This window comes from Bos javanicus, chromosome 15 (assembly GCF_032452875.1).
Source record: "Bos javanicus breed banteng chromosome 15, ARS-OSU_banteng_1.0, whole genome shotgun sequence".
Taxonomy (NCBI): domain Eukaryota; kingdom Metazoa; phylum Chordata; class Mammalia; order Artiodactyla; family Bovidae; genus Bos; species Bos javanicus.
Window position 1 is genome coordinate 29,033,471 of NC_083882.1, and position 13,496 is coordinate 29,046,966.

Here is a 13,496-nt window from a genome sequence, read left to right on the forward strand (position 1 = left end):
CCAGAGTTCACTCAAACTCATGTCCATCAGGTCAGTGATGCCATCCAGCCATCTCATCCTCTGTCGTCCCCTTCTCCTCCTGCCCCCAATCCCTCCCAGCATCAGAGTCTTTTCCAATGAGTCAACTCTTCGCATGAGGTGGCCAAAGTACTGGAGTTTCAGCTTCAATATCAGTCCTTCCAAAGAACACTCGGGACTGATGTCCTTTAGGATGGACTGGTTGGATCCCCTTGCAGTCCAAGGGACTCTCAAAAGTCTTCTCCAACACCACAGTTCAAAAGCATCAATTCTTCAGCGCTCAGCTTTCTTCACAGTCCAACTCTCACACCCATACATGACCACAGGAAAAACCATAGCCTTGACTAGACGGACCTTTGTTGGCAAAGTAATGTCTCTGCTTTTGAATATGCTATCTAGGTTGGTCATAACTTTCCTTCCAAGGAGTAAGCGTCTTTTAATTTCATGGCTGCAGTCACCATCTGTAGTGATTTTGGAGCCCAGAAAAATAAAGTCTGACACTGTTTCCACTGTTTCCCCATCTATTTCCCATGAAGTGACGGGACCAGATGCCATGATCTTAGTTTTATGAATGTTGAGCTTTAAGCCAACTTTTTCACTCTCCTCTTTCACTTTCATCAAGAGGCTTTTGAGTTCCTCTTCACTTTCTGCCATAAGGGTGGTGTCATTTGCATATCTGAGGTTATTGATATTTCTCCCGGCAATCTTGATTCCAAATTGTGTTTCTTCCAGTCCAGCGTTTCTCATGATGTACTCTGCATATAAGTTAAATAAGCAGGGTGACAATATACAGCCTTGATGTATTCCTTTTCCTATTTGGAACCAGTCTATTGTTCCATGTCCAGTTCTAACTGTTGCTTCCTGACCTGCATACAAATTTCTCAAGAGGCAGGTCAGGTGGTCTGGTATTCCCATCTCTCAGAATTTTCGACAGTTTATTGTGATCCACACAGTCAAAGGCTTTGGCATAGTCAATAAAGCTGAAATAGATGTTTTTCTGGAACTCTCTTGCTTTTTCCATGATCCAGAGGATGTTGGCAATTTGATCTCTGGTTCCTCTCCCTTTTCTAAAACCAGCTTGAACATCTGGAAGTTCACGGTTCACGTATTGCTGAAGCCTGGCTTGGAGAATTTTGAGCATGACTTTCCTAGCGTGTGAGATGAGTGCAATTGTGTGGTAGTTTGAGCATTCTTTGGCATTGCCTTTCTTTGGGATTGGAATGAAAACTGACTTTTTCCAGTCTTGTGGCCACTGCTGAGTTTTCCAAACTTGCTGGCATATTGAGTGCAGCACTTTCACAGCATCATCTTTCAGGATTTGAAGTAGCTCAACTGGAATTCCATCAACCTCTACTAGCTTTGTTCATAGTGATGCTTCCTAAGGCGCACTTGACTTCACATTCCAGGATGTCTGGCTCTAGCTGAGTGATCACACCATCGTGATTATCTGGGTCATGAAGATCTTTTTTGTATAGTTCTTCTGTGTATTCTTGCCACTTCTTCTTAATATCTTCTACTTCTGCTAGGTCCATACCATTTCTGTCCTTTATCGAGCCCATCTTTGCATGAAATGTTCCCTTGGTATCTCTAATTTTCTTCAAGAGATCTCTAGTCTTTCCCATTCTGTTGTTTTCCTCTATTTCTTTGCATTGATCACTGAGGAAGGCTTTCTTATCTCTCCTTGCTATTCTTTGGAATTCTGCATTCAGATGCTTATATCTTTCTTTTTCTCCTTTGCTTTTTGCTTCTCTTCTTTTCACAGCTATTTGTAAGGCCTCCTCAGACAGCCATTTTGCTTTTTTGCATTTCTTTTCCATGGGAATGTCTCTCAAAAATGAGAGAGGATGTCAAAGTCCTAGATGAGAGGTGGGCTCTCAGCCCAAGGGAGACATGTGTTCGCTTGGGTCCTCCTCCTTGCCTCAAATTTCCTACAGATGGTCCAGGGCAAGTTAGGATCTGAAACTGAGCTCTACTTAGTAAAAGCGTGGGCAGGAATGTGCTCCTATCTCTCTGTCTTTTGGCAGCTGATGTGAACACTTCCCCAGTAAAACCTCAGACTCTTTTTTCTTAATTATAGAAAAGAGGCATCATAATCTAATTAACCAGCCCAAGGAAGAGAGTCTGAAGTTTAACCCTTCATATTCTAAAGAGACGTTAGATGGATTTGCACAGAGCTGGATAGATGGGGTGTCTTTAAGATAACCTTGAAATGTCTCCCAGGAAGATAAAGAATACTCAATGGATGTATCTGCCTATCTCCCTGTTTATCATATGCACCGCATCTAAGTAATGGAGGAGAATTTACATTTATATAGTGTTTATTGATGAATTCAGTATCTCTTGTTTACCAGGACCAACTTTCATCCTTAAGAAAGGAAATAGCCACTTCCTTCTTCTTTTTTTTTTTTTTCCTTCTTCTTTTCTTCTGTTTTGCTATTAAATACTAGAATCATGAGGCAGAGGAACGGGAGTCCAGATCCAACCTTGGCCACTTACTCGCTGTGTGACCTTGGGCAGATATTTAATTCTCTGTGCCTCAATTATCTTACATGAGAAATGAGAATAATAATTTCTTCCCCATACGCTTGGTATAAGAATCAGGTGAAATGCTATATTTAAGTAAAGCTCTATGCTCAGTTCCCGCAGAAATTTACACTCAGTAAATTTAGTTGCTTGTGGTTATACTTAGTTGGCTTTTGAAAGCTGTTCCCATGACCATGTTGAAAAAAGGTCTAGCAGTTTTTTGTTTGTCTTTTGGCTGTGCTGGGTCTTTGTTGCTGCAGGCACGCTTTCTCTAGCCATGGCAAGTGGGGGCTACTTCCTAGTTGTGACGTGCGGGCTTCTCATTACCGTGGCTTCTGTGGTTGCAGAGCACTGGCTCTAGGCGCATGGGCTTCAGTAGTTGTGGTGCTGGGGCTTAGCTGTCCCAAGGCATGTGGGATCTTCCCAGGCCAGGGATTGAACCCATGTCCCCTATATTGGCAGGTGGATTCTTAACCACTGGACCACAAAGGTGAAGTCCAAAAGGTCTAGCAGTTTCTTATAAAGCTAAGCTTCATATAAAGCTAATCACCTTAGCAATTCCACTCCCTAAGCCTTAGTATTTATCCATGATAGATGAATATACCCACAAAAAGGTTTGTATAAGAATATTTGAAGAAGCTTTATTCATATTAAGCCCAAACTGGAAATAGCCCAAGGGTCCATCAACAGATAAATACTCTGTAGAATACTCATGCCTTGAACTGAACGATCAGTTCAAGTTCAGTTCAATTCAGTTGCTCAGTAGCATCCAACTCTTTGTGACCCCATGGACTGCAGCACACCAGGCTTCACTATCCATCACCATCTCCCCAAGTCCACTCAAACTCATGTCCACTGAGTCGCCAATGCCATCCAACCATCTCATCCTCTGTCGTCCCCTTCTCCTCTCGCCTTCAATCTTTCCCAACATCAGGGTCTTTTCCAATGAGTCAGTTCTTCGCATCAGGTGGCCAAAGTATTGGAGCTTCAGCTTCAGCATCAGTCCATCCAATGAATATTCAGGACTGATTTCCTTTAGGATGGACTGGTTTGATCTCCTTGCAGTCCAAGGGACTCTCAAGAGTCTTCTCCAGCAATAAAAAGGAATAAACTACTGATACATTACAGCCACATTGATGAATCTCAAATATATTATGCTGAACAAAATTAGCCAGACATAAAGTAGTACTTACTCTTTGATTCTATTTATATGAAGTTCTAGAACAGGCAAAACTAATGTTTGGTGGGAAAATATCCTAATGGTGTTTCCCTTGGGCAAGTGGAGGAAGGGATTGACTGGACAGGCATGAGGGGAATTTCTAGAGTGATATTTATATTCTGCATCTTTTGTTGTTGTTGTTGTTTTAATTTAAATTTATTTATTTTAATTGGAGGTTAATTACTTTACAATATTGTATTGGTTTTGCTATACATCAACATGAATCTGCCACAGGTATACACGTGTTCCCCATCCTGAACCCCTTCCTTCCTCCCTCCCCGTACCATCCCTCTGGATCGTCCCAGAGGGATACCAGCCCCAAGCACCAGTATCATGCATCGAACTTGGACTGGCAATTCATTTCATATATGATATTATACATGTTTCAGTGCCATTCTCCCAAATCATCCCACCCTCTCCCTCTCCCACAGAGTCCAAAAGACTGTTTTATACATCTGTGTCTCTTTTGCTGTCTCGCACACAGGGTTATCGTTACCATCTTTCTAAATTCCATATATATGCATTAGTATACTGTATTGGTGTTTTTCTTTCTGGCTTACTTTACTCTGTATAATAGGCTCCAGTTTCATCCATCTCATTAGAACTGATTCAAATGTATTCTTTTTAATGGCTGAGTAATACTTCATTGTGTATATGTACCACAGCTTTCTTATCCATTCATCTGCTGATGGACATCTAGGTTGCTTCCATGTCCTGGCTATTATAAATAGTGCTGTGATGAACATTGGGGTATACGTGTCTCTTTCCCTTCGGGTTTCCTCAGTGTGTATGCCCAGCGGTGGGATTGCTGGATCATAAGGCAGTTCTATTTCCAGTTTTTTAAGGAACTTCCACACTGTTCTCCATAGTGGCTGTACTAGTTTGCATTCCCACCAACAGTGTAAGAGGGTTCCCTTTTCTCCACACCCTCTCCAGCATTTATTGCTTGTAGACTTTTGGATCGCAGCCATTCTGACTGGCATGAAATGGTACCTCATTGTGGTTTTGATTTGCATTTCTCTGATAATGAGTGATGTTGAGCATCTTTTCATGTGTTTGTTAGCCATCTGTATGTCTTCTTTGGAGAAATGTCTATTTAGTTCTTTGGCCCATTTTTTGATGGGGTTATTTTTCTGGAATTGAGCTGCAGGAGTTGCTTGTATATTTTTGAGATTAGTTGTTTGTCAGTTGCTTCATTTGCTATTATTTTCTCCCATTCTGAAGGCTATCTTTTCACCTTGCTTATAGTTTCTTTTGTTGTGCAGAAGCTTTTAAGTTTAATTAGGTCCCATTTGTTTATTTTTGCTTTTATTTCCAATATTCTGGGAGGTGGGTCATAGAGGATACTGCTGTGATGTATGTTGGAGATTGTTTTGCCTATGTTCTCCTCTAGGAGTTTTATAGTTTCTGGTCTTACGTTTAGATCTTTAATCCATTGTGAGTTTATTTTTGTGTATGGTGTTAGAAAGTGTTCTAGTTTCATTCTTTTACAAGTGGTGGTTGACCAGTTTTCCCAGCACCACTTGTTAAAGAGATTGTCTTTTCTCCATTGTATATTCTTGCCTCCTTTGTCAAAGATAAGGTGTCCGTAGGTGCATAGATTTATCTCTGGGCTTTCTATTTTGTTCCATAATCTATATTTCTGTCTTTGTGCCAGTACCATACTGTCTTGATGACTGTGGCTTTGTAGTAGAGCCTGAAGTCAGGCAGGTTGATTCCTCCAGTTCCATTCTTCTTTCTCAAGATTGCTTTGGCTATTTGAGTTTTTTGTATTTCCATACAAATTGTGAAATTATTTGTTCTAGCTCTGTGAAAAATACTGTTGGTAGCTTAATAGGGATTGCATTGAATCTATAGATTGCTTTGGGTAGTATACTCATTTTCACTATATTGATTCTTCCAATCCATGAACATGGTATATTTCTCCATCTATTAGTGTCCTCTTTGATTTCTTTCACCAGTGTTTTATAGTTTTCTATATATAGGTCTTTAGTTTCTTTAGGTAGATATATTCCTAAGTATTTTATTCTTTTCATTGCAATGGTGAATAGAATTGTTTCCTTAATTTCTCTATTTTCTCATTATTAGTGTATAGGAATGCAAGGGATTTCTGTGTGTTGATTTTATATCCTGCAACTTTACTATATTAATTGATTAGCTCTAGTAATTTTCTGGTGGAGTCTTTAGGGTTTTCTATGTAGAGGATCATGTCATCTGCAAACAGTGAGAGTTTTACTTCTTTTCCAATTTGGATTCCTTTTATTTCTTTTCCTGCTCTGATTGCTGTGGCCAAAACTTCCAAAACTATGTTGAATAGTAATGGTGAAAGTGGGCGCCCTTGTCTTGTTCCTGACTTTAGGGGAAATGCTTTCAATTTTTTACCATTGAAGATAATGTTTGCTGTGGGTTTGTCATATATAGCTTTTATTATGTTGAGGTATGTTCCTTCTATTCCTGCTTTCTGGAGAGTTTCTATCATAAATGGATGTTGAATTTTGTCAAAGGCTTTCTCTGCATCTATTGAGATAATCATATGGTTTCATTTTTCAATTTGTTAATGTGGTGTATTACATTGATTGATTTGCAGATATTGAAGAATCCTTGCATCCCTGGGATAAAGCCCACTTGGTCATGGTGTATGATCTTTTTAATGTGTTGTTGGATTCTGATTGCTAGAATTTTGTTAAGGATTTTTGCATCTATGTTCATCAGTGATATTGGCCTGTAGTTTTCTTTCTTTTTTTTTCTTTGTGGCATCTTTGTCAGGTTTTGGTATTAGGGTGATGGTGGCCTCATAGAATGAGTTTGGAAGTTTACCTTCCTCTGCAATTTTCTGGAAGAGTTTGAGTAGGATAGGTGTTAGCTCTTCTCTAAATTTTTGGTAGAATTCAGCTGTGAAGCCATCTGGACCTGGGCTTTTGTTTGCTGGAAGATTTCTGATTACAGTTTCAATTTCCGTGCTTGTGATGGGTCTGTTAAGATTTTCTATTTCTTCCTGGTTCAGTTTTGGAAAGTTGCACTTTTCTAAGAATTTGTCCATTTATTCCACATTGTCCATTTTATTGGTATATAATTGCTCATAGTAGTCTCTTATGATCCTTTGTATTTCTGTGTTGTCTGTTGTGATCTCTCCATTTTCATTTCTAATTTTATTGATTTGATTTTTCTCCCTTTGTTTCTTGATGAGTCTGGCTAATGGTTTGTCAATTTTATTTATCCTTTCAAAGAACCAGCTTTTGGCTTTGTTGATTTTTGCTATGGTCTCTTTTGTTTCTTTTGCATTTATTTCTGCCCTAATTTTTAAGATTTCTTTCCTTCTACTAACCCTGGGGTTCTTCATTTCTTCCTTTTCTAGTTGCTTTGGGTGTAGAGTTAGGTTATTTATTTGACTTTTTTCTTGTTTCTTGAGGTATGTCTGTATTGCTATGAACTTTCCCCTTAGCGCTGCTTTTACAGTGTCCCACAGGTTTTGGGTTGTTGTGTTTTCATTTTCATTCATTTCTATGCATATTTTGGTTTCTTTTTTTATTTCTTCTGTGATTTGTTGGTTATTCAGCAGCGTGTTGTTCAGCCTCCATATGTTGGAATTTTTAACAGTTTTTCTCCTGTAATTGAGATATAATCTTACTGCATTGTGGTCAGAAAAGATGCTTGGAATGATTTCAGTTTTTTTCAAGTTACCAAGGCTAGATTTATGGCCCAGGATGTGGTCTATCCTGGTGAAGGTTCCGTGTGTGCTTGAGAAAAAGGTGAAATTCATTGTTTTGGGGTGAAATGTCCTATAGATATCAATTAGGTCTAACTGGTCTGTTGTATCATTTAAAGTTTGTGTTTCCTTTTTAATTTTCTGTTTAGTTGATCTATCCATAGGTGTGAGTGGGGTATTGAAGTCTCCCACTATTACTATGTTATTGTTAATTTCCCCTTTCATACTTATTAGCATTTGTCTTACATATTGCAGTGCTCCTATGTTGGGTGCATATATATTTATAATTGTTATCTCTTCTTCTTGGATTGATCCTTTGATCATTATGTAGTGTCCTTCTTTGTCTCTTTTCACAGCCTTTGTTTTAAAGTCTATTTGATCTGATATGAGTATTGCTACTCCTGCTTCCTTTTGGTCTCTATTTGCATGGAATATATTTTTCCAGCTCTTCACTTGCAGTCTATATGTGTCCCCTCTTTTGAGGTGGGTCTCTTGTAGACAACATATATAGGGGTCTTGTTTTTGTATCCATTCAGCCAGTCTTTGTCTTTCAGTTGGGGCATTCAACCCATTTACGTTTAAGGTAATTATTGAAAAGTATGATCCCGTTGCCATTTACTTTATTGTTTTGGGTTCGAGTTTATACACCCTTTTTGTGTTTCCTGTCTAGAGAATCTCCTTTAGCATTTGTTGGAGAGCTGGTTTGGTGGTGCTGAATTCTCTCAGCTTTTGCTTGTCTGTAAAGCTTTTGATTTCTCCTTCATATATGAATGAGATCCTTGCTGGGTACAGCAATCTGGGCTGTAGGTTATTTTCTTTCATCACTTTACATATGTCTTACCATTCCCTCCTGGCCTGAAGAGTTTCTATTGAAAGATCAGCTGTTATCCTTATGGGAATCCCCTTGTGTGTTATTTGTTGTTTTTCCCCTACTGCTGTTAATATTTCTTCTTTGTGTTTGATCTTTGCTAATTTGATTAATATGTGTCTTGGGGTGTTTCGCCTTGGGTTTATCCTGTTTGGGACTCTCTGGGTTTCTTGGACTTGGGTGATTATTTCCTTCCCCATTTTAGGGAAGTTTTCAATGATTATCTCCTCAAGTATTTTCTTATGGTCTTTCTTCTTGTCTTCTTCTTCTGGGACTCCTATGATTCAAATGCTGGGGCGTTTAACACTGTGCTGGAGGTCTCTGAGATTGTCCTTATTTCTTTTAATTCATTTTTCTTTTTTCCTCTCTGATTCATTTATTTCTACCATTCTATCTTCTAATTCAGTAATCCTATCTTCTGCCTCTGTTATTCTACTATCTGTTGCCTCCAGAGTGTTTTTTATCTCATTTATTGCATTATTCATTATATATTGACTCTTTTTTATTTCTTCTAGGTCCTTGTTAAACCTCTCTTGCATCTTCTCAATCCTTGTCTCCAGGCTATATATCTGTGATTCCATTTTGATTTCAGGATTTTGGATCATTTTCACTGTCATTATTCGGAATTCTTTATCAGGTAGATTCCCTATCTCTTCCTCTTTTGTTTGGTTTGGTGGGCATTTATCCTGTTCCTTTACCTGCTGGGTATTCCTCTGTCTCTTCATCTTGTTTATATTGCTGAGTTTGGGGTGGCCTTTCTGTATTCTGGCAGTTTGTGGATTTCTCTTTATTGTGGAGTTTCCTTGCTGTGGGTGGGGTTGTACAGGTGGCTTGTCAAGGTTTCTTGGTTAGGGAAGCTTGTGTCGGTGTTCTGGTGGGTGGAGCTGGATTTCTTCTCTCTGGAGTGCAATGAAGTGTCCAGTAATGAGTTATGAGATGTCAATGATTTTGAAGTAACTTTGGGTAGCCTGTATACTGGAGCTCAGGGCTGTGTTCCTGTGCTGCTGGAGAATTTGCATAGTATGTCTTGCTCTGGAACTTGTTGGCCCTTGGGTGGTGCTTGGTTTCAGTGTAGGTATGGAGGCGTTTGATGAGCTCCTGTCAATTAGTGTTCCCTGGAGTCAGGAGTTCTCTGGTGTTCTCAGGGTCTGGACTTAAGCCTCCTGCTTCTGGTTTTCGGTCTTATTTTTACAGTAGTCTCAAGACTTCTCCTTCTATACAGCACCGTTGATAAAACATCTAGGTTAAAGATGAAAAGTTTATCCACAGTGAGGGACACCCAGAGAGGTTCACAGAGTTACATGGAGAAGAGAAGAGGGAGGAGGGAGTTAGAGGTGACCCAAATGAGATGAGGTGGAATCAATAGAGGAGAGAGCAAGCTAGCCAGTAATCACTTCCTTACATGCACTCCACAACTGGACCACTCAGAGATGTTCATGGAGTTATACAGAGAAGAGAAGAGGGAGAAAGGAGACAGAGGTGGCCAGGAGAATAAAAGGGGGAATCAAAAGGAGAGAGACAGATCCAGCCAGTAATCAGTTCCCTAAGTGTTCTTCACCGTCTGCAACACACAGAGATTCACAGAGTTGGGTAGAGAAGAGAGGGGGGTAGGGAGGAGACAGAGGCGACCTGGTGGAGAAAAAGGAGAGCCCCAAGGGGAAGAGAGCAGTCAAGCCGGTAATCTCTCTCCCAAGTAAAAATGGGTACTGAAGATTGGGTTCTTAAGGGTACAAAATTGATAAGAAATACCAAAAAGCACAGATTAAAAATATAGAGTAGAGTTTGGAATTTCAAAATACAATATTAAAGAAAAGAAGGAAAAAAAAAATAAAGAAAAAAAAAGTCACAAAAAGTATGTAAAATATATATATATGAAGTTTGCTTTTAAAAAATAGGGTCTTTTTTTTTTGCAAAGTAATAGTAGATTATAAAAGTGAAAATTAAAAGAGTAATAGAGGACTTAAAATTTAAAAAAAAATTTTTTTAAAAGAATGATAGTAAAAATAGTAAAAATATATCTAGGACTTTCTCTGGTGTTGTTGTGGGTATTGTGGGGTCAGTTCATTTTCGGATAGTTCCTTGGTCTGGCTTATATTTCTCAAGATCTATAGGCCCCTTCCCATGTAGTCGGTACTAACGACAGGGTTTTAATCTATTGCACCTGTCACTTTCAAGGCGGTTCCCTCTGTTTTAGCTTCTTCTGTTTGCTGGTCTCTTCAGTGTCTGATTTCCACCCTGACACAAAGTGGGCTGTGGTGGACACTTTCTTTTAGGCTCACTTGTTCAGTCGCGCTGTGGGGAGGGAGGGACGCTGCAAACAAATAACACTGGCGTGTGCTTGCAATGCCTCAGCCACACTGGGCCTGCCCCCACTCACAGCACGTGTGCCCTCCCTGCCCACACTGCTCAGGCTCCAGGTTGCTCCGCTGGGAACCATCCGAGGCTGGCCCTGGGCTGCATGCACCTCCCAGGTCTAAGCCACTCAGGTTCAGGCACTCGGATAGTCCTCAGAGGTGCAGACTCAGTTGGGCCTGCGTTTTGTGCCCTTTCCAGGTCCAAGCAGCTCAGGTGATGAGGTGTTTGGAGAGCATGATCGCTGTGACTTATCGCCTCCCCCATCCCTGCTGCTCAGTTTTCTGGGTGTACAACCGGCGCAACTTCTCAGGCGGATGTTGACTGTCCAGAACCCCAAGAAGTCTTAGTTAGCAAAGAAGCCTGCTTGCAATTTGGTAGATAATGTCTCTCTGGGGCTGCGATTGCCCCCTTCCAGCTCTGGCTGCCTGTCACTGGACTGGGACGGTCTGCAGCCAGCTATCTCTGTTCAGTCCTTTGTTTTGTGCGCGGGCCTGGCAGTGTCTTAGGTTAGGGCTGGCTTTGCGCGTGGTAGCTATCCAGCAGTCTGGTTTGCTAGCCCAAGTTAATTCCCTCAGATTGCCTTCGGGGCATTCAGGCCCAGTCCTTACTCTAAGCAATGCAGCCCTTGCCTCCCTGCCCAGCCCCCGCTTGCTAGTGGAGGGTGCAGGCGTCTGCGCTGCTTCTCCGCTGGGGGAGTTACCTGTTGGGCTTGTAATCTGTGGGTTTTAATTATTTATTTATTTTTCCTGCCTGTTATGTTGCCCTCTGTGCTTCCAAGGCTCGCCACAGACTCGGCAGTGAGAGTGTGTCCTGGTGTTTGGAAACTTCTCTCATTTTAAGACTCCCTTCCTGGGATGGAGCTCCGTCCCTACCTCTTTTGTCTCTATTTTTTGTCTTTTATATTTTTTCCTACCCCCTTTCGAAGACAATGGGCTGCTTTTCTGGGTGCCTGATGTCCTCTGCCAGCATTCAAAAGTTGTTTTGTGGAATTTACTCAGCGTTTAAATGTTCTTTTGATGAATTTGTGGGGGAGAAAGTAGTCTCCCCGTCCTATTCCTCTGCCATCTTAGGACCACCCCACTATGTTCTGCATCTTGATATGGGTTTGGGTTACACAGGCTTTGAATTTGCCAAAGTTATTTGAGTGTATATGCTTAAGTCTTGTGTGTTACATTGTATTCAAATTTTATTTCAGTATATTCTTAAAAAGAATTGTAAACAAATATTGAATTCTCACTAATGCTGAAATATATAGGGAGATGTGTCCCACTGTCTGCAATTTTATTTTTTTAATTAATTAATTAATTTTAATTGGAAGCTAATTACTTTACAATATTGTGGTGGTTTTTGCCATACATCGACATGTATCAGCCACTGGTGTACATGTGTCCCCCCAACCTGAACCCCCCTCCCACCTCCCTTTTCTGCAATTTTAAAATGCATCAAAAAAATAAATAAATAACATATTAATGGATAGGTGGATAAAAGGATGAAAAAAGAATTGAATAGGTATATAATAAGCATGTACATAGTAAAATGTTAACTGAAGAACCTAGGTAGGGCATATAGGTGTTCACTATAAAGTTCTTCCAATTTTTCTGCATGTTTGAAAATTTTCCTAATAAAATGTTGGCAAAAATCTGCTTCCTCATTTACCAAGTTTCCTTAGCATTAAGTATTGAATAGGGGCTTCTCTGGTGGCTCAGTGGTAAACCAGTCTTCTTGCATTCTACCTCCTGCATAGCTCTCAGATCCTAACTTCTCTCCATTCCCTCTGCCACTGTTTCAGTTCTGGTCAAATCATCTGTCTGGATTACTGTTCCCAGAAGCAGCTTCTTGCTTCTGGCCTTGTGTCACTCCATTGTCTTTCTCCAAATTGTATTGTGTGCTCTTTTATTTATTATTATTTTAAAAAAATACTTATTTATTTTCTTTATCTGGTTGGGCTAGATCCTCTTTGTGGCCTGTGGGATCTCGTTCCCTAACCAGGGATTGAACCTGGGCCCCCTGCATTGAGAGCACGGCATCTTAGCCATTGGAGCACCAGGGAAATCCCCGTGCTCTTTTAATTACACAAATCTGATCAGGTCCCTTTCCCCTGAAAAGTTTTCAATGTTGTCCCATTGCCCTCTAGATAAAGTCCACATTCTTTAACCCTTATCAAGGATCTTTAGGGTCTGGACCCTGATTAGAGTTTCAATCCCATCCCTGGTCATTCACTCTCCTTTTTCCCTTTTTCTCTCCACTAGGTATTGGAATGAATAGTCAATAGGTATTAGAATGAATGAGTTTCTTTGTGCCTCAATTTTCTCATCTATAAGATGGAGACATCTGCTTCTCTTGCAATTATGATAATCAGAAATAATATCTGTGTCATGCCTGCTGCATTGCTGGGTGCATAGTAGGCACTTGATAAATGGTAATTTTTAAACTAATGGTAACTTTTGTTAAAATATGACCAATATTCTAAGAAATGATGTCTAAACTCAAGTGATGTAAAATAATGATTCAAACATTGTATTTCTAAGTTTGGTCCTGTCATTTATTGAATACTTTTTTTTTGTATTTATTTATTTGGTTTGGCTGTGCTGGGTCCTCACTGCTGTGGGCAGGCTTTCTCTGGTTGCAGTGAGTCAGGGCTACTCTCTAGTTGCAGCATGTGGGCTCAGTAATTGTGGTGCACGGGCTTAGTTGTCCTGAGGCATGTGGGATCGTCCCTGACCAGTGATTGAACCCATGTTCCCTTTTCCCTGGGAAGCCCATAGTTGGAAGGGAGAAAGAAGTTTTTTAGTTTTGGGTTCATTTGT